Below are 27,262 nucleotides of genomic sequence, written 5' to 3'. Positions count from 1 at the left end.
TGCAGCCATAAAAAAGGATGAGTTCATGTCCTTTGCAGGGACATGGATGAAGCTAGAAACCATCATTCTCCGCAAACTAACACAGGAACAGAAAACCAAACACCGCATGTTCTCACTCGTAAGTGGGAGTTGAACAATGAGAACACATGGACACAGGGAGGGCAACATTACACACCAGGTCCTTTTGGGGGTTGGGGGGCTATGGGAGGGATAGTATTAGGAGAAATATCTGATGCAGAGGACGAGTTGATGGGTGCAGCAAACCACCATGGCACGTGTATACCTATGTAACAAACCTGCACATTCTGCACGTGTACCCCAGAATTTAAAGTATAATAATAAAAAAAAAATACTAAAGCTGAAAGGTTCACATTAACAGATAGCAATGCTTATTTAAAAAGTGTAGTAATTAAGAGACTGTATTATGGGTAAAAGAATAAAAACTAGACCAAATGAACAGGCTAGACAGCCCAGAAACACACATACACATATATGGTCACTTGATTTATGACACAGTACCATAACACTGCAGTGGCAAAAAGTATTTCTAATTGTGCTTTGTCGATTGAATATTGCTATGGAAAAAAGCAAATCTTAACTCCTTCTGCGTAACATACAAAATAATCAGTTCTAGAAGTATTTTTGATCTAAATGTGAGAGGTAAAATAATAAATATTTTAGAGGAAAACATAGAAGAAAATGACCACAACCTTGCAGTATCAAATGTGTCTTAAAATTTCTGTATTCCTTTTATTTATTCATTTTTAAATCTTCGACACAATTTAACCTCCAGAAAAGTTACGAGAACAACACTAAAAGGCCTATATACATCTTAATATTATATGTCATTTCCTAAATTCTCCTCTCTCTTTAATTGTCTATATATCTGTATATATATTTTTTCTGAAGCCTTTGAGAGTACGTTGTAGGCATGATGTCCCTTTATCTCTAAATACCCTGTTGCATATTTTCTTAAAAACTAGGAAATTCTCTTTTCTAATCACAGTTCAATTAGAAAAATCAGACAACTAATATTGATATAATAATATCTAATTATAGAACTTATATTTTGTAACTTCAAATGAGTCCATTTTTACAGCCTCTGGATTCTCGATGTTAGTTGGAAATCCTTTCACTATACGTAGGTTAAAGAGGAATTTATACACATTCTTCTGGTATTTGTATGATCATTTTTGGTCTATTTGGCAAAACCAGTCATCTAAGCAAAATTTATTAAACAGTTCATCTTTTAGCCATTTGAAATGCCTTCTTCATCTCATACTGAAGTTCTACATGTACTTTTACATAATGGAAATTCTCTTTTATTCCACTGGTCTTTCTATTCATGCACCAGCACCAGTTTTAATCATAGTGACTTTATAATGTGTTTTACGTCTTAAAAGTCTTAAAGGGCTAGTCCCCCTCCCCCCTTGCAGCTTTTTCTTTTTAAAAGACTGGGATCTCATTATATGGTCCAGGCTGGACTTGAACTCCTGGGCTCAAGCAATCTTTCTGCCTCGGCTTCCCAAGTAGCTAGGATTACAGGTACATGCCACCATGCCCAGTTGTAGCTTTTTCTTTTAGTGTGTATTCTTGTATATTATTTTATGTTTATTTTTCCATATGGAGTTTTATACCAAAATGTCTGGATGCATCAAAATGGTGACTGACATTTTTAATTGAGATTGACTGAAATTTATGAATTAACTTACAGAAAAAATTGTAATTTTATGATGCTGAATAATTCTATCCAAGAAAATGTGAAGTCTTTCCATTTGTTCAAGTTTACTTGTGTCTTTCACAAGTATTGAAATTTTAATTAATTTTTTTTTTGAGACAGAGTCTCACGCTGTCATCCAGGCTGGGGTGCAATGGCACAATCTGGGCTCACTGCAACCTCTGCCTCCCAGGTTCAAGTGATTCTCCAGGGGTAGTAGAGATGGGGCTGCACCATGTTAGCTAGGCTGGTCTCCAACTGCTGACCTCTAGTGATCCACGGAGGATCGCTATTATTTTCTTTTGGGAGCCTCGGCCTCCCAATGTGCTGGGATTACAGGCATGAGCCACTGCACGCGGCCTCTCAATAAATTTAAGTATCTTATCGTGTTTTTTTCTATTTCAAATGGATTTACCTACAGGATTATAATCTCTAATTAATTTGCTTCTATAAAAACTATTAAGAGCTATGTGGTAATTTTCTATCCTATTTATTGTATTGAATTGTTTTGTTGTTTGAGTAGCCTTTATCGTTGATTCTCTTGGGTTTTCCAGATAAACAATCACACTTGCTAATAGAAGTAGTTTCAATTCTTTCTGTGATCTTACAGCTCTAATTGATGCTTCTAATTGCATTAGTTAATACCTCCAGGAAAATGATGAATAGTTGTGGAAACAAGTTATATCCTTATCTGTATCCTGATCTCTTAATGTCTTAATGCGAAATGATCTCTTAATGTCTTAATGTGAAATGCATTTAGTGTTTCATCATTAAGAAAGATGATGAGTTTAAGTATGAACGGTGTGTGTGTGTGTGTGTGTGTGTGTGTAATATACAATATTAATAAGTGATATCTATCTGTATTATTCTTTTTGGTACTGTCTTGCCCAGTTTAAGTATCAATCCTTGAGTTGCTTTCATAAAAACAACCATGACATTTCCTTTAATTTTCAACGCTTTGGAATAGTTAATGAAGCATTGGGACTATCTGGTTTTTGAACATAGGGAGAATTCCCCTTTAAAACCATCTTGGCTTGCAGATTTTAATGGGATACTTATAAATTTATATTTTATTATTTCTATGAAAAATAGTCTTGTCTAAATTTTCCATCTCTAATGGAGTCAATGTTGACACACAGTATTTTCCTAAGCAATTATACATTTCATCTGGGTTTCAATTTTATATGCATAGAGTATCAGAAAGAAATATTTATGATTTTTTAAAAAGTACTCCCATTTTAACTGTTATTATCCATTATAGCTTAGATTGTATATTTGTAATTTCTCTGGTTGTTAATACAGTGAAGTTAGCTAGTGTGTTGCCTACTTTATTTTTTCTAAAAATCTATGATTTTGATTTATTAAGTAATAAATCTAGCATTTATAGATCTAGGATTTATCATTACTTTCTCCTTTTTCCTTTATTATTTTCTTTCTTGTGCGTTTGTTTGGTTTATTTTCTTGCTTTTTTTAGCTTTTTGAGATGGGAGCTCAATTTATTTTCATTCCTTTATTTTTATTGATGAAAATGTGTAAGACTATGACATTTTTTCTTTGATCATCATTTTAGATGGATGCCACAGATTCTCATACACAGTGTTTTCATTATTCTTTGTTTAGAAATCCTATCATTTTTGTTTGTATTTCCCACTTTACCTGGGAGTTTTTAAATAGACTTTTCTTAAAATTCCAGTTGGAAGGCTATGTGTGCTTTCTTAGTTTATTTACAATTTTTAGTTTCATTACATTGTGATTGGGTAATGTTGTTTGTAAAATTTCCACTTTGAAGATTAAACACAACCCAAACATTCAGAAAGTTAAAGATTTTTAAGTTTCTATATGCATATATGTAGGGTATAAAGAATAAAAATGGATTGTTATTGTATTTCTTACAATTAACATGAAGAACTTCTGTTCTTCAAAAGATAGTATTAAGAGAGTGAAAAGACAAGCCACAGAATGGGATATATTATGTGATACATATCTCCAAAAATTTTTTTTTTTACTAAGGATGTGTTAAGAACACCAAAAATCAATATAAACAAGACAAAAATTTAACAGAAAAAATGGCAAAAGTGTAGAACAGGCACTGCACAAAATATTCCAAATGACTAAAAAAAAATGTGACAACATGCTTTACATCATTAGGCATCAGGAAATTAAACTTATAATGGCATTGCCACTGCGTGTCAACTTGAGTGGCTAAAAGGGAAAAAAATGCCAAATTTTAGTGAATGTAGAGAAACAGAAACTGTAATACGCAGCTGATGGGAGTGTAAATTTATATGGCCATTTTGAGACTTATATGCCACTTTGGTAGCATATAAGAAAGCTGGATGTATGCAATGTCCTATGATCTAGTAGTTCCACATATAGATAAATACTTAGGGAAATCCACATACGAGTATAATTATCACCAAAAAATATGTGCAAGATTGTTCATACAGCACAATATATAATATTGCAGACATAATGAGTAGAATTAATAAGTGAATTTTCCTACATTCATATGACGGAATACATTGTAGCAATACAATGACTGAATAGCTACCATATGCAATGGCATAAATAAAACATGGGAAAATTATGTTGAGCTAAAGAAGCTAAACACAAAAGACTGCATATCATATGATTCTACTTACATAAATTTAAAATCAAACAAAAAAAGGCCATTGGAAGTAAAGATAGTAGTTACTTTTGTGGGAGAGGGATCAAGATAACTGAGAACTGCAAAGGGACACAAAGGGGACTTGTAGGGAATTATGCATTATACTAACTTTTAATTTGAGTGGTCATTACATAGGTATGTTCACTGTGCAATTTCATTCAGCAATATAATTATAATTTCTACACTTTTATATATGTCATACTGTAATGACTAAATGTATGTGAAAAAATTGGAAGGCAGGGGAGAGTGTGGCAGAAAGTACAAGGAGCTTATCCTCCTTAAATTTCATCTTTCAAAGCAAGGAATTTCCTGTTTTCTTGCATAAATTTTTAAACATCATTAAAAATAATTGTGGTTCCAAACTGGTGTTGTTTTTGAAATTCTTTTAGCTTAACCATGAAGGAATCTCTCAGGAATGAATATCTTTTCAGTTAGAGAAATTATTAACCAAAGATTCACCTCTTTCTTGTTCTCCTTCCCTTTATTTTATCATAATCTAGTAAAATAAAATCTAATACTTTAAAAATTTGAATAGCACAAATAGTATAAGTTCATCGTTATAAAATTTATTTCTGTAAAATTATCTCTCTTTCTGGCTATCTACTTGTCTATCCATTTATTTCTTTTTTTATTTTTATTTTTATTTTTTATTATTATTATTATACGTTGAGTTCTAGGGTACATGTGCATAACGTGCAGGTTTGTTACATATGTATCCTTGTGCCATGTTGGTGTGCTGCACCCATTAACTCGTCAGCACCTATCAACTTGTCATTTACATCAGGTATAACTCCCAGTGCAATCCCTCCCCCCTCCCCACTCCACATGATAGGCCCCAGTGTGTGATGTTCCCCTTCCCAAGTCCAAGTGATCTCATTGTTCAGTTCCCACCTATGAGTGAGAACATGCAGTGCTTGGTTTTCTGTTCTTGTGATAGTTTGCTGAGAATGATGGTTTCCAGCTACATCCATGTCCCTACAAAGGACACAAACTCATCCTTTTTTTATGGCTGCATAGTATTCCATGGTGTATATGTGCCACATTTTCTTAATCCAGTCTGTCACTGATGGACATTTGGGTTGATTCCAAGTCTTTGCTATTGTGAATAGTGCCGCAATAAACATATGTGTGCATGTGTCTTTATAGCAGCATGATTTATAATCCTTTGGGTATATACCCAGTAATGGGATGGCTGGGTCATATGGTACTTCTAGTTCTAGATCCTTGAGGAATCGCCATACTGTTTTCCATAATGGTTGAACTAGTTTACAATCCCACCAACAGTGTAAAAGTGTTCCTATTTCTCCATATCCTCTCCAGCACCTGTTGTTTCCTGACTTTTTAATGATTACCATTCTAACTGGTGTGAGATGGTATCTCATTGTGGTTTTGATTTGCATTTCTCTGATGGCCAGTGATGATGAGCATTTTTTCATGTGTCTGTTGGCTGTATGAATGTCTTCTTTTGAGAAATGGCTGTTCATATCCTTTGCCCACTTTTTGATGGGGTTGTTTTTTTCTTGTAAATTTGTTTGGGTTCTTTATAGGTTCTGGATATTAGCCCTTTGTCAGAGAGTAGATTGCAAAAATTTTCTCCCATTGTGTAGATTGCCTGTTCACTCAGATGGTAGTTTCTTTTGCTGTGCAGAAGCTCTTTTGTTTAAGTAGATCCCATTTGTCAATTTTGGCTTTTGTTGCCATTGCTTTTGGTGTTTTAGACATGAAGTCTTTGCCCATGCCTATATCCTGAATGATATTACCTAGGTTTTCTTCTAGGGTTTTTATGGTATTAGGTCTAACATTTAAGTCTCTAATCCATCTTGAATTAATTTTCATATAAGGAGTAAGGAAAGGATCCAGTTTCAGCTTTCTACTTATGGCTAGCCAATTTTCCCAGTACCATTTATTCAATAGGGAATCCTTTCCCCATTTCTGGTTTTTCTCAGGTTTGTCAAAGATCAGATGGCTGTAGATGTGTGGTATTATTTCTGAGGGCTCTGTTCTGTTCCATTGGTCTATATCTCTGTTTTGGTACCAGTACCATGCTGTTTTGGTTACTGTAGCCTTGTAGTAGAGTTTGAGGTCAGGTAGCATGATGCCTCCAGCTTTCTTTTGACTTAGGATTGTCTTGGCAATGAGGGCTCTTTTTTGGTTCCATATGAACTTTAAAGCAGTTTTTTCCAATTCTGTGAAGAAACTCATTGGTAGCTTGATGGGGATGGCATTGAATCTATAAATTACCTTGGGCAGTATGGCCATTTTCACGATATTGATTCTTCCTATCCATGAGCATGGTATGTTCTTCCATTTGTTTGTGTCCTCTTTTATTTTACTGAGCAGTGGTTTGTAGTTCTCCTTGAAGAGGTCCTTTACATCCCTTGTAAGTTGGATTCCTAGGTATTTGATTCTCTTTGAAGCAATTGTGAATGGAAGTTCACTCATGATTTGGCTCTCTGTTTCTCTGTTACTGGTGTATAAGAATGCTTGTGATTTTTGCACATTGATTTTGTATCCTGAGACTTTGCTGAAGTTGCTTATCAGCTTAAGGAGATTTTGGGCTGAGATAATGGGGTTTTCTAAATATACAATCATGTCATCTGCAAACAGGGACAATTTGACTTCTTCTTTTCCTAACTGAATACCCTTGATTTCTTTCTCTTGCCTGATTGCCCTAGCCAGAACTTCCAACACTATGTTGAATAGGAGTGGTGAGAGAGGGCATCCCTGTCTTGTGCCAGTTTTCAAAGGGAACATTTTCCAGTTTTTGCCCATTCAGTATGATATTGGCTGTGGGTTTGTCATAAATAGCTCTTATTATTTTCAGATACATTCCATCAATACCGAATTTATTGAGCGTTTTTAGCATGAAGGGCTGTTGAATTTTGTCAAAGGCCTTTTATGCATCTATTGAGATAATCATGTGGTTTTTGTCTTCGGTTCTGTTTATATGCTGGATTACGTTTATTGATTTGCGTATGTTGAACCAGCCTTGCATCCCAGGGATGAAGCCCACTTGATCATGGTGGATAAGCTTTTTGATGTGCTGCTGAATCCGGTTTGCCAGTATTTTATTGAGGATTTTTGCATCGATGTTCATCAGGGATATTGGTCTAAAATTTTCTTTTTTTGTTGTGTCTCTGCCAGGCTTTGGTATCAGGATGATGTCAGCCTCATAAAATGAGTTAGGGAGGATTCCCTCTTTTTCTATTGATTGGAATAGTTTCAGAAGGAATGGTACCAGCTCCTCCTTGTACTTCTGGTAGAATTCAGCTGTGAATCCATCTGGTCCTGGAGTTTTTTTCGTTGGTAGGCCATTAATTATTGCCTCAATTTCAGAGCCTGCTATTGGTCTATTCAGGAATTCAGCTTCTTCCTGGTTTAGTCTTGGGAGAGTGTAAGTGTCCAGGAAATTATCCATTTCTTCTAGATTTTCCAGTTTATTTGTGTAGAGGTGTTTATAGTATTCTCTGATGGTAGTCTGTATTTCTGTGGGGTCGGTGGTGATATCCCCTTTATCGTTTTTTATTGCGTCTATTTGATTCTTCTCTCTTTTCTTCTTTATTAGTCTTGCTAGTGGTCTATCAATTTTGTTGATCTTTTCAAAAACCAACTCCTGGATTCATTGATTTTTTGGAGGGTTTTTTGTGTCTCTATCTCCTTCAGTTCTGCTCTGATCTTAGTTATTTCTTGCCTTCTGCTAGCTTTTGAATGTGTTTGCTCTTGCTTCTCTAGTTCTTTTAATTGTGATGTTAGAGTGTCAATTTTAGATCTTTCCAGCTTTCTCTTGTGGGCATTTAGTGCTATAAATTTCCCTCTACACACTGCTTTAAATGTGTCCCAGAGATTCTGGTATGTTGTATCTTTGTTCTCATTGGTTTCAAAGAACATCTTTATTTCTGCCTTCATTTCGTTATGTACCCAGTAGTCATTCAGGAGCAGGTTGTTCACTTTCCATGTAGTTGAGCGGTTTTGATTGAGTTTCTTAGTCCTGAGTTCTAGTTTGATTGCACTGTGGTCCGAGAGACAGTTTGTTATAATTTCTGTTCTTGTACATTTGCTGAGGAGTGCTTTACTTCCAATTATGTGGTCAATTTTGGAATAAGTGTGATGTGGTGCTGAGAAGAATGTATATTCTGTTGATTTGGGGTGGAGAGTTCTATAGATGTCTATTAGGTCTGCTTGCTGCAGAGATGAGTTCAATTCCTGGATATCCTTGTTAACTTTCTGTCTCGTTGATCTGTCTAATGTTGACAGTGGAGTGTTGAAGTCTCCCATTATTATTGTATGGGAGTCTAAGTCTCTCTGTAAGTCTCTAAGGACTTGCTTTATGAATCTGGGTGCTCCTGCGTTGGGTGCATATATGTTTAAGATAGCTCTTCCTGTTGAATTGATCCCTTTACCATTATGTAATGGCCTTCTTTGTCTCTTTTGATCTTTGATGGTTTAAAGTCTGTTTTATCAGAGACTAGTCTTGCAACCCCTGCTTTTTTTTGTTCTCCATTTGCTTGGTAGATCTTCCTCCATCCCTTTATTTTGAGCCTATGTATGTCTCTGCATGTGAGATGGGTCTCCTGAATACAGCAGACTGGTGGGTCTTGACTCTTTATCCAGTTTGCCAGTCTGTGTCTTTTAATTGGAGCATTTAGTCCATTTACATTTAAGGTTAATATTGTTATGTGTGAACTTGATCCTGCCATTATGATATTAACTGGTTATTTTGCTCATTAGTTGATGCAGTTTCTTCCTAGCCTCGATGGTCTTTACATTTTGGCATGTTTTTGCAATGGCTGGTACCGGTTGTTCCTTTCCATGTTTAGTGCTTCCTTCAAGGTCTCTTGTAAGGCAGGCCTGGTGGTGACAAAATCGCTAAGCATTTGCTTGTCTGTAAAGGATTTTATTTCTCCTTCACTTATGAAACTTAGTTTGGCTGGATATGAAATTCTGGGTTGAAAATTCTTTTCTTTAAGAATATTGAGTATTGGCCCCCATTCTCTTCTGGCTGTAGAGTTTCTGCCGAGAGATCTGCTGTTAGTCTGATGGGCTTCCCTTTGTGAGTAACCCGACCTTTCTCTCTGGCTGCCCTTAAGATTTTTTCCTTCATTTCAACTTTGGTGAATCTGGCAATTATGTGTCTTGGAGTTGCTCTTCTTGAGGAGTATCTTTGTGGCGTTCTCTGTATTTCCTGGATTTGAATGTTGGCCTGCCCTACTAGGTTGGGGAAGTTCTCCTGGATGATATCCTGCAGAGTGTTTTCCAACTTGGTTCCTTTTTCCCCCTCACTTTCAGGCACCCCAATCAGACGTTGATTTGGTCTTTTTACATAATCCCATACTTCTTGCAGGCTTTGTTCATTTCTTTTTCTTCTTTTTCCTTTAGGTTTCTCTTCTTGCTTCATTTCATTCATTTGATCCTCAATCGCTGATACTCTTTCTTCCAGTTGATCGAGTAGGTTACTGAAGTTTGTGCATTTGTCACGTATTTCTCGTGTCATGGTTTTCATCTCTGTCAGTTCATTTATGGCCTTCTCTGCATTAATTATTCTAGTTATCAATTCTTCCACTCTTTTTTCAAGATTTTTAGTTTCTTTGCGCTGGGTATGTAATTCCTCCTTTAGCTCTGAGAAGTTTGATGGACTGGAGCCTTCTTCTCTCATCTCGTCAAAGTCATTCTCCGTCCAGCTTTGATCCGTTGCTGGCGATGAGCTGCGTTCCTTTGCAGGGGGACATGTGCTCTTATTTTTTGAATTTCCAGCTTTTCTCCCCTGCTTTTTCCCCATCTTTGTGGTTTTATCTGCCTCTAGTCTTTGATGATGGTGACATACTGATGGGGTTTTGGTTAGGGTATCCTTCCTGTTTGTTAGTTTTCCTACTAACAGTCAGGACCCTCAGCTGTAGGTCTGTTGGAGATTGCTTGAGGTCCACTCCAGACCCTGTTTGCCTGGGTGTCAGCAGCAGAGGCTGCAGAAGATAGAATATTGCTGAACAGCGAGTGTACCTGTCTGATTCTTGCTTTGGAAGCTTCCTCTCAGGGGTGTACTCCACTGTGTGAGGTGCGGGGTGTTAGTCTGGCCCTAGTGGGGTATGTCTCCCAGTTAGGCTACTCAGGGGTCAGGGACCCACTTGAGCAGGCAGTCTGTCCCTTCTCAGATCTCAACCTCCATGCTGGGAGATCCACTGCTCTCTTCAAAGCTGTCAGACAGAGTCGTTTGCGTCTGCAGAGGCTTCTGCTTTTTTGTTGTTGTTGTTGTTTAGCTGTGCCCTGTCCCCAGAGGTGGAGTCTACAGAGACAGGCAGGACTCCTTGAGCTGCTGTGAGCTCCACCCAGTTCGAGTTTCCCAGGGGCTTTATTTACCTACTTAAGCCTCCGCAATGGCGGGTGCCCCTCCCCCAGCCTCGCTGCTGCCTTGCTGTTAGATTGCAGACTGCTGTGCTAGCAATGAGGGAGGCTCTGTGGGCGTGGGACCCTCCCGGGCAGGTGTGAGATATAATCTCCTAGTGTGCCCGTTTGCTAAGACTCTTGGTAAAGCGCAGTATTGGCATGGGAGTTACTCGATTTTCCAGGTGTTGTGTGTCTCAGTTCCCCTGGCTAGGAAAAGGGATTCCCTTCCCCCTTGCACTTCCCAGGTGAGGCGATGTCTCGCCCTGCTTCAGCTCTTGCTGGTCAGGCTGCAGCAGCTGACCAGCACCGATTGTCCAGCACTCCCTAGTGAGATCAACCCAGTACCCCAGTTGAAAATGCAGAAATCACCTGTCTTCTGTGTCGCTCGCGCTGGGAGCTGGAGACTGGAGCTGTTCCTATTCGGCCATCTTCCTCCGCCCCTCTCCATTTATTTCATAAGTGAATAGAAAGATATTTGTAATGATTTTGACCCAGTGTCCCAAATAGCTAATTCTGGTGGTTGCAATTTGATTTAATATAATTTATCTGTCTTCATATTTTCTTGCAGCACTTGATGTTTTTTGCTACAAGCTCTTAAAATAATTCCAGTGCTTTATTTTTAAAACAATAAAAATGTTCTAATAAGTTTATGAAGTCATTTTTCTGTTTTTAAATTTATATACCTCTCACCCTGTTATATATTGTGAGTGTAACAGTATATTGTCAATCAAAGCATGTAGTTTATTAACACTATGATTAAAAACCTTAACATCTTGGGCATTTATATACTATACTATATTTTGTTCCTTTTTAATTTTCTGTTGAAAATTTCCTTTTGTGAATTTACCTTTGGTTTTGTCAACTGGCCCACATTTTAAGTTTTCAGATTTGATATATTTGAGATTTTAATAGCAAAACGAATTTTTTACACACATCCTACTTTCTCTATGTTCAGACCAGTTTCTATCTATAGTTCCAGGTCACTGGAGGTAGGGGCAGGTTTCTCTTTTCAGTATTCCTAAACTTACACAAAACGCTTTTCTCCAAAGCCCTTTTGTCACTCCTCCCTTGAACAAGGGAAGACTGATGTGATGGGTCAGATTCAGGAGCACTATCAGCAGTACCACCGTCTAACATTACACTCATGCATGTAGGACATGGCCATGCTCTTCCCTCTCACAATATCAAAGTGATAAGCTGAGCCAGTGCCTCCTGTGAAGGCTGGGCTCTGCCACATTACTCCCTATTCCTTTCTTCTCACTGGAGATTTGGCACTCCGTTTTCCACACACTACGGGTCAGCTGGTGATAAGATGCAGAGTTAGAGAGTTGGAGATACCCTGCTTCCTTCTTGAGTCTGGGCCTGTGCTTCAACCCAGCTTGGCTTGAGATCTCTGCATTGAGGGTCATGGGAATTGGTCCCGTGAATTATATTCCAGGTCCTTGTGTGCATGTCTCCTTCAGGGAAAATCCTGGGAAGAGACAGAACAGCAGTGTAGGGTAAGAGTGGGGCATTCTTGTGTCCTCTGAACAAATACTAGCCCCACACTGCCAGATTCTCACCATTAACACTATACATTTGGATGTCTCTCGTTCTACTCTAGATGGTGTAGATGGTGACCCGAATGTCGTAACCCACATTGAAACATCACATGAAACCATTCCCTAATCATGCTCCCATATAGAGGTCAGTACTTGGTGTTTTCAGGCATGGTTGCTGGATTCCACACATGAAAGGATAAGGTAAATATCTGTTGATGTGAAGATGGTGGTCAAGGCCTCCTGAATTCCAGTGGTTACCCCACACTTGTCTCTTTCTTCAGGGGCTCCTGCATCAACCTCAGATAACAGGAAGCCAGTATTCTGGTTTTTAAACTGATATCACAAAAACAGGCTGTCCTCATTTGCGCCTCATTTAAGCTGTCAGAACTTTGATCTTGACATTTACATGATCCAAATTGCAAATACATCCCATGGCTGACTCACTGGCTTCTGCTGGAATTGGCCACTTACGGTCCTCTTCAGTAATTACTTCCCCATATCTAAATAATCATCATCTTTCCTTGCATACAATGTTATTTTATGTACTTCACATTTTACAATTGCCTTCACATAGAAAACATATATCACTCACTACTCCTCTTTTAAGAAATGCCTTCCAGCTATCACTAAGTTTGTATTTCAAATTTTCTCCTTACTTAGAGGTATCCCAGGTGTCCTGTATTATCATTACCACTTACCAATATAGATAGATGATTAATTGATAGATACATAAAGATAGGTATGTAGGTAAGTAGATAGAGAGATTAGACAAATAATTTTTTCCTTGTCACAAAATCTCATGCAGGTCAATGTCAACTGTGAATAGAGTCAAAATAGGATGAGATAAGCTTCTCTTTGGTGATCAGTTTCCAAATATGCCTCCACATGAACAGGTGGTGTCTTCTCTACAGTCTCTATAATCCATCCTAAGCTGCCTGCTCCATAACAGTTTGTTCACCACTGGAAAATTAATTCTCTGTTCCCATAGGCTCTGGTCACGCCCACATTCATCTGCCATCCCAAAATAAATTCACTACTGAGATCATACTCATACCACATGGTGCCATCACTCAAATTGAACCCTAGTGAAATGGTAATACACTAAGTATTCCATAAAACATGCTCAGAAAATGAGAACGAAAGACCTCATGACAAACTTAAGATAGATGTGGTAAAATGGTTTCTGGATGGGATGCATTTTTCTATTTAAGTTCATCTGAATACTGCAAGAAAGACTTGGCTAAAAGACTCAATATCAGACTGTGTTAACTATACTGACTCATGGTGAAGTCAGTATAATATACACAACATATAACTTGAGAAACATTCACAACATATTGCAGCTTATTTTATTAACACACACCTTAGTGTTTAATGGTTAGAGTTGATAATATTTTCTTGTGCCAGGGGACTAAGACATTCATGGCTCCTAAATGCAAGTTGCCTATTTAGTAGATTTTTATCCAACAAATTAAAAATATGAGCATGAGTTAATTTTGCTAAAGAGAAGGGATCTGATAACATTCCAGTGTCTCAGAAAAAGGTATGAATACTTCATCAAGAAATATTCAAAAGATTCCCAAGATAAACGTTTTAGCAATGACAAATAAAGCAGTTTATAATATTCCCTACCTGAAAGAGGAAGTCTCCATAATTCTTGTCTGTTCCTTACAGAGTGATATTAGGGATTTTCTAAAAACATACTCCCATCAGAATTCTTTCAAACCTCACCCACATGATAAACTTAAAACTTCGTGGTATGTGACTTTTTTTAACCAGCTTTATTTTTTAGAACAGTTTCAGGTACACAGCAAAAAGGAGCAGGAAGAACTCTGTATACACACTCACAGACTCCCTGACTATTAATATCCCCTCCCAGAGTAATGCAACCAATGAATCTACTCTGACACATTATCACCCAAAGTCCACAATTTACATTAGGCTTTACATTTGGTGTTGTACATTCTATAGGTTTGGACAAATGTATAAAGACATGTGTCCACCATTATAGTATCATACAGAGTAATTTCACTGCTCTAAAAATGTGTGTTCTGCCTATTTATCATCCCTTCCTTCTAACCTCTGGCAACCACTGACCTTTTTACAGTCTCCTTCGTTTGTCTTTTCCAGACTATCAAATATTTAAACTAATACAGTATGTAGTCTTTTCAGATTGACTTCTTTCACTTAGTTTTATGCATTTTAAGCTTCCTTCATCATGTCTTTTCATGGCCTGATACCTCACTTTTGGTACTGAATAATATTTCATTGTCTGGATGTACCACAGTTTATCTGTTCACATACTGAAGGACATCTTCATTGATTCCAACTTTTGGCAATTATGAATAAAGCTGCTATAAACATCCATGTGCAGGCTTTTACGTGGGTGTAAGTTTTCAACTTATTGAGTAAATAACAAGAAGTTTGATTGCTAGATCATACGGTAAGAATATGTTTAATTTTGTAAGAAACTGCCAAACTGCCTTACCAAGGCTATACCAACAACGATGAATGAGTTCCCATCACTCCACATCCTTGTCAGCATTTGGTGTTGCTAATGTTCTGGATTTTGTTCATTCTAATAAGTATATAATGACATCTCATTGTTGTTTTAAGTTTTATTTTCCTGATGACATATGATGTTGAGCAGTTTTTCATATGCTCATTTGCCATCTATGTATCTTCTTGGTGAGGTATCTGCTAAAGTCTTTCACCCATTTTTTAATAGAGTTGTCTCTTTTCTGAATGTTTAGTTTTAAGAGTTATTTATATATTTTGGATAACATTACTTTATCAGATGTTTCTTTTGCTAATACTTTCTCCCAGTCTGTGGCTTATCTTTTCATTCTACTAAAAGTGTCTTTCACAGAGCGGAAATTTTAAATTTTAATTAAGTTCAGCTTACCCATACTTTTTAAATAGAATGTACCTTTGGCATTATATCTAAAAAGTCATCACCAAATCCAAGGTTATCTAGATTTTCTTCAATGTTATTTTCTAGTAGTTTCATAATTTTGCATTTTACTTTTAGGTTGGTGATTCACTTTCAGTTAATTTTTGTGGCAGGTGTAGTTTCTGTATATAGATTCATTTTTTACATGTAGATGTTCAGTTGTTTCAATACCATTTGCTGAAAACACTACCTTACTCCATTGTATTGCCTTTGCTCCTTTGTCAAAGATCAATTGAATATACTTGTGTTGGAGCTACTGCTGGGCTCTCTGTTCTATTCCATTGACCTAAGTGTCTGTTCTCTTACCAATACCACACTGTCCTGATTACTGCAGCTTTATAGTAAGTCTTAAAGTTTGGTAGTCTTCCAACATTTTTTTCTCAGCAGAAACTTCAGAATTAATTTGTCAGTTTCCATGGAAATCCAGCAAAATCGCCCTGTTGGGATTTTTATTGGAATTGCACTGAATCTATAAAGGTGAAAAGAACTGGCATCTTGACAATATTGTCTTCCTACCCATGAATATGGAATCTCTACATTTATTTAGTTCTCTGATTTCTTTCATCTGAGACTTGTACATTTCCTCATATAAATCTTTTACATATTTTGCTAGATCTATATGTAAGCATTTCATTTTTATGGATACTAATGTAAGTTATATTGTGCTCTTATTTTCAAATTCCACTTGTTTATTGCTGATATATATGAAAGTGATTGATTTTTCTTCTATCTTGCAACTTGCTATAATTGCTTAGCTGTCCCAGTTTTTCTGTCAATTCTTTTAAATTTTTTACAGAGATAGTCATGTCATCTGTGAACAAAAAAAATTATTTTTCTCTCCTATTATGCAAACCTTTTATTCCTTTTCCTTGTCATACTACATTAGCTAGGACTTCCAGTATGATGTTGAAAAGCAGTGATAAGGGGGAACTATTTGCCTTAATCCTGATCTAGTGGGAAAACTTGTAGTTTCTCACCACTCAGTATGATGTTAGCTGCAGGTTTTTGTGAATGTTCTTTATCAAGCTGAGTAAATTCCTCTCTATTCCTAGTTTACTGAGAGTTTTTTTTAAAATCATGAATGGGTGTTAGACATTGTCAAATGCTTTTTCTTTGTCTATTGATTTGATTGTGCGGTTTTTCTTTTTTAGCCTGTGGATGCGATGAATTACGTTAATTGATTTTTGAATGTTGAACCAGTCTTGCATACCTGGGATGAATCTCACTTGGTCATGATGTATAATGCTTTTGATACATTGTAGGATTTAATTTGAAAAATTTCAGAATTTTTGCATCTATGTTTATGAGACATATTGGTCTTTAATTTTCTTTTTTGTAATGTCTTTGTCTGTCTTTGGTATTAGGTTTATGATGGCCTCATAGAATGAATTATCCAGTATTCCCTGTGCTTTTATATTCTAAAAGATACTGTAAATAATTGGTAAAATTTCTTTCTTCAATGTCTGGCAGAATTCACTGCTGAACTCAACTTGATCTAATGCTTTAGTTTTGGAAGGTTGTTATTGATTCAGTTTCTAAAATAGATATAGGCCTATTCAGATTGTCTATTTCTTCCTCTGTGAGTTTTGGCAAATTGTATCTTTCAAGGAATTGGTCCATTTTCTCTAGATTATCAAATTTGTGGGCGTGGAGTTGTTCATAGTATTTCTTTAGTATTCTTCTAAGGTCCATGGCATCTATAGCAATGTCCCTCTTTCATTTCTGATTTTAGTAATTTGTTTCCTCTCTTTTTTTTTTCCTAGCCTAGCTGGAGTCTTGTCAGTTTTATTGATCTTTTCACAGAACCAGCTTTTGGCTTCATGGATTTATCCACTGATTTTCTATTTTCACTTTCATTGATTTATGTACTACTTTTAATTTTTTTAGTGCTCAGTTTGGATTTAATTTACTCCTCTTTTTGTAGTTTCCTACAGTGAAAGCTTATGGATTTTAGATCTTTCTTCTTTTCTAATACATGCATTCAATACTACAAATTACCCCTGAGCACTGCTTTCACTGCATCCCACAAATTTTCATACATTGTATTTTCATATAATTTAAAATATTTTTAAATTTCTTTGATGTTTCTTCATTGATATATGTGTTATTTAGAATTATGTTATTTATTCTCCAAGTACTTGAAGATTTTCCAGCTTTTTTGTTACTAATTTCTAATTTAATTCCATTTGGTCTAAGAGTATACTTTGTATGATTTCTATTCTTTTATATTTGTTGAGGCATGTTTTATGGTCCATAATGGAGTCTAGCTTGGTGAATGTTTCATAAAAATTTGAGAAGGTATATTCTGTTAATGTTGCATTAAGTAGTCTATAGATATCCACCATACCAGGTGATTTATGGTGTTATTGACTTCACCTATACACTTACTGGTTTTCTGCCTGCTGAATGTGTCAGTTGTGATACAGAGATGTTGATGTCTTTTACTGTAATAGTGGATGCATCTATTTTTCCTTGCAATTCTATTGGTTTTCACCTCACATATGTTGATGCTCTCTTGTTAGGCACATACATAATAAGGATTGTTATGTCTTCTGGAATAATTGGCCCTTCATAATTTGGAATACCCATTTTATTCCTGATAACTTTCCTTGCACTAAAGTCTACTCTCTGAAATTAATACAGTTATTCTTTTCTTTTGATTGGTGTTAGCATGGCATATAATTCTCCATCCTTTTAATCTGTATGTGTCATCATATTCATTGGGGATTTCTTGAGACAATATATATTTGCATCTTGTTTTTTGATCCACTTTGTTAATCTCTGTCTTTTAATTGGTGCATTTCGAAGGTTGATGTTCACAGGGATTATTTATATAGCTAGATTACCATCTACCATATTTGCTACTGTTTTCTATTCCTTGCCCTTGTTCTTTGTTCTGATTTTTGTCTTCCACTCTTTTACTACTTTTTGTGGCTTTGAGCATTTTATATGATTTTATTTTCTCTCCTTTCCTAATATATCAGCTATATTTCTTTTTTGTAACTTTTTTTACTGGTTGCCAGAGAGTTTGCAATATGTACTTACAACTAATACAAGTCCACTTTCAAATAACACTATACTGCTTCATGGGTAGTCTGAATACCTCATAATAATAAAATATTCTAATTATTTCCTCTGGTTCCTTCTATAATAGCTATCACTCATTTCAGTTATACATAAGCACACATAAGCATATGTGCTTACGTATAAGCATACATAACTGGTTATATTATTGGTATTATTATTTTGAACAAACTGTTATCTGTTCGACCAATCAATAAGGAAAATAAAGTTACTTTACCTTCACTTATTTCTTCTCTGATGCCTTTCCCTTCTTTATATGTATCTGAGTTTACAAACCTGAGAGAAATATCAGGGAACTTCAGTGAAGCCTTGAAGCATCACAGTCCAAGCATATTGTTTATTCTATGTGAAAGCAAAAAGACAGTGGGAGTAAGGAAAATGGAATACTAAAAAAGGCTAAAGAGAGACCTACTACTATGTTCAATTTTGAGATAGAAAAGCTAGGATAATATTTGCATTGGGGACCAAGGGAAATGTGTATATTATGTAACTTATATCCCTTAAATCTTTATTCATAGAGTTACTCACATTCACTTGGACTTCTTATCTGGAGATAGGGGTGCTGCAGAGACTAGTACAAGGAATGAGTAAGCCCTTAGCTATGAAATCTACAACAATGGGCTGTATTCCTTCCAATACTTACAGTTTTAGGAGATACTGGGACAATTTAGGCAGAAGAATTATGGTGTCAGTATTGACTTGCATGGCTTTAATATTACTTACTTATTCCATGTCTGCAGATGATGTGGACCAGAAAATATGGGGTACTGAAAAAAGCAAATCAGAAAATTGAGGTTATTCTAGGGATAAGAGAGTTGGAAACAGAGTGCAGGATAGAAAAGGGAGGTCACCATAGGATGGTACATTGGGTCATCCCATTCAGGGAGATCAAGAAAAAATCTTTCAGATATGCACCTAATCATGACTCCTCATCAAGCTAAAACATCCTATCCTGATAGGCTGGACTGGGTGGAAAGACTGAGGAGAAAGGCATGTTAAGATGTGAAGTGACCTAAACAGGTGGGGAAAGGTGTAAAGAGAAAGAATATATTCAACTGGTAAATCACACCACTGAAATCTCTTTATTACTTCAAGGTAAGTTGGAAGGAAATTGGGAGGAATTATCAGTGAAGACTGTGGCTCCAATGTCTATAAAAAAGTAGATGACTGTGATGGTTAATTTTATATGCCAACTTAGCTAGGCCATAGAAACACTACTTTAGATGCTTTTATAATGATATTTTAAAAATGAGATTAATCATTTAAATCAATAGACTGAATAAAGCAGATTACCTTGCATAATGTAGGTGGTGTGTTTCATCCAATCAGATGAAGATCTTAATAGAAAAAAGACTGATGTTCCCCAAGGAAGAGGAAATTCTGCCAGCAGATAGCTTTCAGACACAAGCTGCAAGGTCAACCCCTGGGTCTCCAGCCTGCTGGCCTACCTGCAATTTTGGACTTGACAGTATCACAATCATGTATCAATTCCTTAAAATACACACACACACACACACACACACACACACACACACACACACACGTTCTGGTTCTCTGGAGAATCGTGATTAATACAATGGCCATTTACTAACAGAGTTATTTCTCCTTGCTAAATCAAAAGCAATTGGAGACACTAAAGACAGATTCCTTGGGAGTCATATTGTTTCTAATCGAGCAGCTTTTGGGGCTGCTTGTGTCCTGGTCAAAGCAATAAAATTGTAGGCATAGTGACATCCCCCTCCCAATATATGCAAGTATTCTTGCCTATCTGTGTTGTATTTGTGGAGGGTCTTTTGTTTCCCTCAAGTTAAGTTGTAGTGTTGCAAGTTTCTGGATGTAGTTTTGTCTTTGTTTTTCAGGGTATCCTCAAAATGTTGGACTAATTGTTGTGACTCATGAATGGGTATGGCATGCCAGCCTATTTTCTGCTTCTGAACAGCAGCTGATATTTCAGGCTTAGGGCTATTAACCAAAAAGGTGGTAATTTCAATGGTGATGTTAGCATTAATGCCCAACCCTGAGCATTCTTTAAAGTGATTTATAATAAAGATTCATTCCATTCCTGTCAATAGGGTTAGACTGTTCCCCAGCAACTGTGAGAGGGATAAACTTCAATATACCATTTAAAAGACCTTCTTGTATCTCTAAGGCATCAAGGTTAGCCTAAATCCTCATTTGTGTTGACCCATTTGGCCTTGTCACACCAGGTTCTGGCACCTCCTGGTTCTACTAAAAGGTGTGTTAACTAATACAAATCTGGAAGCCATTTCAGTCAGCCTCTTAGTCAGTAAGAAATCCTTTCAGATTTTGCCAAGTAGTCGGAGGCCAATTGTAACTTAGGAAACTGAAATCACAAAGAATGGGGATAAAAATAAGTAACAGGACAGGTGGTTGGGAGCCTTTTCAACCTTCTATTAATAATAAAGTGAAGTTACACAAAAAAAGATTGAGAGGACTACATGAAAATACAATTATCTATGCATCTTAAAACTACACATTTAGGAAGCAAAAACCAGGAAAAGTATTTGCAATGTATGTGACAGAATGGAAGATCAGTATCTTGACATATAACTTACAATCAATAAGATAATTAGATAATTATCTTTAAAACATTGATAAATGCTAGTTAGAGTATAAAAGAACAAGAATTCTCACATAATGTCAGTGGCAATATAAATGGGTATTGTGTTTCTTGCAATGCACCAAGAGAGTTAAAGTGTTCATGCCTTTCAAACCAGTAAATCTATTTTTGGAAATCTATTATAAATAATCAGAGATGGTAAAAAATATATGTGTGCAAAAATATTCTTGTCATTTAATGACGGGATAAACTTTAAGAAAATCTATCAATGTGCTTTCCTTGTACACATTTCCTTGACTGAATCGCCCTAAAAACTAGTAGCATGAATTTTCTACTAGAAAGCAGAAATGGGAAATTGAGGGAAAGGTTTCAGCTCTATGTAAATCTGAAGAGTAAATTTTATCAAACTCAGTCTCATGGATTGAAAATCCTAATACACACATTGTTGCAAATACTGGAGACAACGACAACAATAATTATATGTCTACAGTTGCCAGGAACTAAGAACCTGTTGTGCTATTTACGGTGACCACCATCCTCCATGAAGCAGGTGCTATTATAACCTTCATTTTACTCACATGGAAACTGTGATACAGGAAGAAGCAGTAAATTGCCAAGGTTCTTGGAGTTCCTCAAAGAGGGCACTGGCGTTGAGGTCACTGGTCTATCATACATAAGATTATACACGGTTTACACAATGCTTTCCTGCCTCCAGTGCAAGAATGAAATAAAAGACAAACTGGGTAGAGTGTAAAATAGCCAGCAAAACTTTTTTCAAAATGGTAATAATTTAATGCTCACAATAAAGTGCCAAATGGAAGGGTGAGGGGGAAGCCACGTTGTTTCATCCAGTATCATCTAAGCTTATGAAAAAATACACTGTATTTACAAAGATAAACATCTGGAAGAAATAAGGTATTTGTTCATTTATTCAAAACTGTATGTTGAGAACACTCCTGTACAGTCTTGTCAGTTTGCCGAAAAGGCAATGTTGAGCAAAAACAAAGCAGAACAATCATAGTTCCTGTTCTTAGGAAGGTAACATGATTACATTTACCGATGAGATAGGGGGTCGGGGTTATTTTTGCTTTCCATTTCAGTTACTAAGTATTTTTTCGACGCATCTAGACTGTGTATTGTTTTAGAATGAGAAATGAGTAAAAATTTTCAAGCATTTTTCAAATGATTTTTAGGGCACGGTAACTCACACTAAAAATCTGAGTTTAAAAAAGATGAACTAACGATGGAATATGAACTCGTGTTTAAAATGCACCTTTGGGAATGAAAAACTCTAAGGAAACAAATATTATCAGTGGTCATTTCTGGGTGATGGGACTGAGGGTAAGACTGGCTTTCTTTATTACATTGTATTTGTCCTCCAAATTTTCTATAGTGAGGTTGAGTGACTTCCATAATAAAAGAATGCGTGTATTTATCAATATAAAAGCAGGTCCACAAAGCCCAGTACAACCTGGGGACAGAGAATGACAAGACGATTGAGAGAAGTCAAAATACAAGTTGCTAAGGAACTTAGGCAGCATCTCAAGAGGAATGCCAATTTCAAAAGCAAAAAGTTTTTGTTCATCAGCTCTGAGTTTTCTTAAGGGATGCCACCCGCCCCGCCTCACCCCCTAAAAAACAGGCAGCCCCAGAAGCAAGACTTGGAAGGTTTAAGAACCAACCTCTTCTCTCAAAAAAGGTTCCGCGGCAGTTTTTTCAAGCAAGAAGGGCGGGGGGAGAGGCGAGTAGGGTTTAGCCACGGAGCAACATTGCCACCTGCAGGCCACGAGAACGAAGCGCTACCAACCACGAAAGAAAATTCATCCTTTCTACTGCTTTTCGGCCAAGAGCTGGTAGAGCTAACCTGAGGAAGCCACGCGGAATGAAGATGAGGACAAGAGAATAGACTAGTACCGGTCAGGCAGGCCCCTACTAACCAGCCGTAGAGTGCAGCCTCCCATAGTCCCGCCCTCGGAGCCATAGCAACCCAGCAGGAAGTTCCTGCGCCACCGGAAAAAGCAGCCCTCCGGGCGGGGTTGGCCTAGGATTGACGGGCTCTGGGCCTGCGCATCGGAGTCCGGGGAGTTCGGCGCCAGTCTCTGTCTCAGGGTCAGCCACAGGCTTCCTTCCTTGCTATTGACAGTTGATGGCTCAGGTTCGCGACCGCTGAGGGCCAGGGTCTACACGACTGCCCCAGCCGCCCCACGTTCGAGACCTGTGCCAATCCCATGTACACTCTCCTCCCACCCAGCCCCTGGACACGCTTCTCACGTGACACACGCTCTGTCATCCTCTCAGCCCTCACACCGCGGATCCCCCCCCAGCGACCTCAGCGCCCCCGGGGCTGACAAGGCCACGGCCGGCTCCCCTCCGTCTTGAGGGGGCCTCCTCCTCCCCACCTAAGTCTCCTCGGCGCGGTAATGCTCTGGGCCTCAGGAAAGACCAAGCCCCTTCAGGATGTCTGTTTCCTGCATCCCGCAATCTCACCAGGGGCAGCACCCAATCCAGTCCTAATAGCTCCCTCCTTCCAGTGCTCCAGCATCCACGGCCTTCAGCCTCAAGGAGGCCTCCTCTCCACCGACCCCAACCGCGTTCCTCACCATTCACCTTCCTTACCCAGCTTACCCAAAACTAGTAACTCTCCCTCCTCAAACGCATCTCTTCATTTTCCCTCCTCCCTACTCTCCTGGCAACCCCCTCCACCCCCCCGAAACCAAGTAGACAGACAATGTGCACCCTCCACAAGTGTACCTTCTCTGTCCTCTCCCTACAATAGCCCCCACAAGGACCAGCACCAACTCTTCTCATGATATTCCTTGATATTCTCCTGAGAAAACAGGAGCGATTGGAGAGAAACTCTCACCACTTCCCAAAAGCAGTGGGCCTGCACTTGTAATCTCAGCTGCCCCAATGGAGGAAGTGACAGGATCCTACTTGAGGCCGGCCCTTCACCTGAATCCTATGCCCTCTACCTTCTCAAGGTAGGGACTTTTGTAGTGATTATCCCTTTTTCCTGAATTGTCACATTCTTTATTCCGAATTCTTCTGTCATCTACAAACCTGCTCTTGTTTCTGACATTTTATACAAAATGTAGTAAAACAGAAAGCCGTTCCTTATCCCATATTTCTCCAAGGTAATGACACATTTCCCTGATGCTCCAAGCAGCAAATCTGTCTTCCCTTCTTCTAAAATCATTGTCATTACAAACCTCTTCAATGCAGCTTCTACCTGCTCACCACCCAACAGAAAAGTTCTTTTGTTAAAGGCACCCATGGCCTTCATATTGCCTAACCCTATGATCACATCTTCATCCTTTTATACTATGTCTAGATGCCTTCAGTACATGTGACACCTCCCTCCTTCTCAAAGCCTACTCTCCTCCCTCCTTCTTTATCTCGCTCCCTGCCTTCTCTCCTCTTTGCCCTGCCTTGTTTTTCTTCTTAATCATAAAATTATTTTATTGATGTTTTAGGTGGCATAAATACAATAAATTTGAGGGAGAATGAGGAAGATGTTAGCTAATGAATAGGTCATGTAGGCCTCCACAAAGCTTCAGGACTAATACAGACATGAACATACACCTAAGCTTGCCCCCGTAACTCCACGAACACACCACAAGCTTCAGGATAGTTTGTCTCTGATGCTCAAGTAATCTCAGAAGTTGCCAGACAATGGTGGGGAGAGAGAGCTTAGAAGTGACGCTCTCTGGACACACATATTAAAACTGCTGATGCAGCACCTTGTAGGCCCCTTTTAAAGCGTGATGACTCCTGTGATGGTTAATACTGAGTGTCAACTTGACTGCATTGAAGGATGCAAAGTATTGATCCTGGGTGTATCAGTAACGGTGTTGTCAAAGGAGATTAACATATGAGTCATTGGGCTGGCAAAGGCAGACTCACCCTGAATCTGGGTGGGCACCATCTAATCAGCAGCCAGTGCGGCCAGAATGTAAGGCAGGCAGAAAAACATGAAGAGACTAGACTGGCTCAGCCTCGCAGCCTACGTCTTTCTCTCATATTGGATGCTTCCTGCCCTCGAACATCAGACTCCAAGATCTTCAGCTTTGGACCCGGACTGGTTTCCTTGCTCCTCAGCTTGCAGACGGCCTATTGTGGGACCTTGTGATTGTGTGAGTTAATACTACTTAACACACTCCCATATATATATATATTAGTTTTGTCCCTCTAGAGAACCCTGACTAATACAACTCCCTTTGAACTCCAAGTTTACTTTTACAGAGAGCTTGTCCTGCTACTGATGGTGTATTGACTTGTATTTGGTAATCCCTTCCACTTTGTATTTCTTTATCTGTTAGTCAATCTCCTTCAAACATTCCGAATGAATTTGAATTCTACAAGAGAAAGTACAAATCCTAAAGACTTCCCTTTATGATCTGGATTTACTATGGGAATCCTTATGTCTAGATGAAAGATAAGGCAAATAAACAACTGTTCTGTTCCAGTCATGGGGGAGTAGAAGGCATGGAGACAGTGTCAGATGCAGGTAAGAGACTCTCATCCCAGTCTCTCTTCTATGGGCCTTATTTTACATGTGACAGGTGTGTCAGAGAAGTGGAAGGGAGTTCCAAATAAAGAGATTTTTTCCCAACTGAAATTTAGGACTCAGAAGTTTACTTTTGCAGGATGAAATAGTGAGCTCCTTGGTTAGAATAATGGCTGGACTTTAGGAATTTCTATTTTTGGAGTTGATCTTGGTTCCTGCAGTGAGCTACATTCTCTGAGAGGGGGACTGTGGAAGTGGCTGATTCAAGAGCCTGGGGAGCTACCATGAAACAAGCATAAGCCAGATAGAGCCTTGGTGACCCTGCAGCTGAGGCTGTGATGTGGCCAGCCCTGCCCAGATGTGGGAGGGAGATGAGACCCAGATTCAGAGGGGCCTGCTGATGCCAGCACGGGTGGGCCGAGGCCGAATGAGCCCGGGAGCACCAGATTCCCTTACAAACCACCGAGAACACTGCCATCAACATAAGATGTCATCAACCCCTTCTCGTTATCACTATGAAGACTCGAAAGCCATACACACCGTTAATCATCTTGGAAAGGAGTAGGGAGATGGGGCAGAAATCTGGGAGACTGATCATTTTCAGCAAAACAGGCTGAGCATTTGTACAAATGGACCATTCACGTGATAGCATCAGCTGACACCAGATTAGACATAACTCCAGTATTTTCTCACCTTACTGTCCAGTACAGAGGTTATGCACTCATAATGAAGATCAGATCGGCATTAGCAAGTAAACGCACCAAACCCCCATCAGGTCTGAGAAGCGCAAGTTAATTTGTGGTCTCTGCATACCATCTCTTTCAGTTCCCCCTCTGCCCACTGTCTTATCAGTTCATGGAAGAGGGGATTGGGACATCCTTGCCTCCTCTTCTCCTTTAACCCAGGACAATTTTAACCTGTTATAAATTGACCCTGACAACAGAGCACAGAAAGAGGAGAAGACCAGAAGAGAGACACAGAGTGGAGTAACAGATGAGAGTTATTGCTGAGGTGAGCAGGGCCTCCTCTAGGCTTGCAGCTGCCCTCCACAAGTGATACCAGGATCCACTGCCCTTTATGGACACAAATTCTTTCCCAGGGTCTATGTCCTGGAGCTTAGAGTCAGAAAATATTCATAGCTCTGTGTACTGCTAGAGAAAATCACAGAACCATATGTTAGAAACACTGCATTTTCATAGTCATCATTGTCTCCTAGGATCTCAGTGCCCAGCAACAGGCTTTCTTGGTGACTTGTCCCTCCTCCAGTCCCTTCTGAGGGGATCCCAAGATTTCTCCTCTCTCCTGGAACCCTCTGTCACACATCTGTCCCCTCGCTCTTAGCCACAGCAAATTCCCATTCTCACCTGAGATCCAAGCAGGCAGGGAGAGGGAGGAGGGCCTCGGTGCTGGAAAGGGGTATGGATTCTGTTGTCTTGGCAACATTCTTCTTCACATCGGCACTGGGTCACTCAGCTCAGATCCATGGTTGGTTACCTGGGAAACAACCTTTATCCATCTGACTCCAGAGAATAGCAAACAAAAGAGTGGAAACTAAGAGGATTATCATGGGAGGCCACCCACAGACATGGAATCGTGACTCTCAATAGATGTGTTTGTCACAAGGGTCCTTGCACATGCAGAGACACGTGTATATGTGTTTGCTCAGTAGCACTCATTGCTCCCTAGAGGAGCACAGTGACTACGGCAAAGGTACACACTGGGGAGGCAGAGGATGAGGTGGGAATGTAGGCACATGACAGATCATGAAAAGCATGGAACGTATAATATCAATGACATCCTCTTCACTGAACATAAACAAGACGCTGTCCCACA

At 38.5% G+C, this 27,262-nt stretch overlaps 2 long non-coding RNA genes across 4 annotated transcripts in view; both read right to left on the bottom strand.

The window, feature by feature from the left end:
- Positions 1 to 27,032, bottom strand: part of LOC105466790 (uncharacterized) — an 83,338-nt gene extending 56,306 nt beyond the window's left edge. For both annotated transcript variants that reach the window (XR_011618257.1, XR_011618258.1), the window contains exon 1: positions 26,794 to 27,032. This is a non-coding gene — a long non-coding RNA (uncharacterized lncRNA). The remainder of the gene's footprint in view (positions 1 to 26,793) is intronic.
- LOC105468587 (uncharacterized) lies at positions 10,430 to 20,742 on the bottom strand. 2 transcript variants are annotated; one of them, XR_011618181.1, is made up of 4 exons: positions 19,635 to 20,742; positions 19,065 to 19,108; positions 18,559 to 18,683; positions 10,430 to 12,234 (listed from the first exon to the last, which is right to left on the bottom strand). It is a non-coding gene; the product is annotated as an uncharacterized lncRNA (long non-coding RNA). The 2 variants fall into 2 exon arrangements; XR_979540.3 differs by having other exon boundaries at positions 18,559 to 19,108.
- Positions 27,033 to 27,262: the final 230 nt, after the last annotated feature.

The sequence above is a fragment of the Macaca nemestrina genome, chromosome X, assembly GCF_043159975.1.
Source record: "Macaca nemestrina isolate mMacNem1 chromosome X, mMacNem.hap1, whole genome shotgun sequence".
NCBI classification, from domain to species: Eukaryota; Metazoa; Chordata; class Mammalia; order Primates; family Cercopithecidae; genus Macaca; species Macaca nemestrina.
The sequence above is the reverse complement of the archived record's forward strand: the minus strand, read 5'-3'. Positions and strand labels throughout refer to the sequence as shown.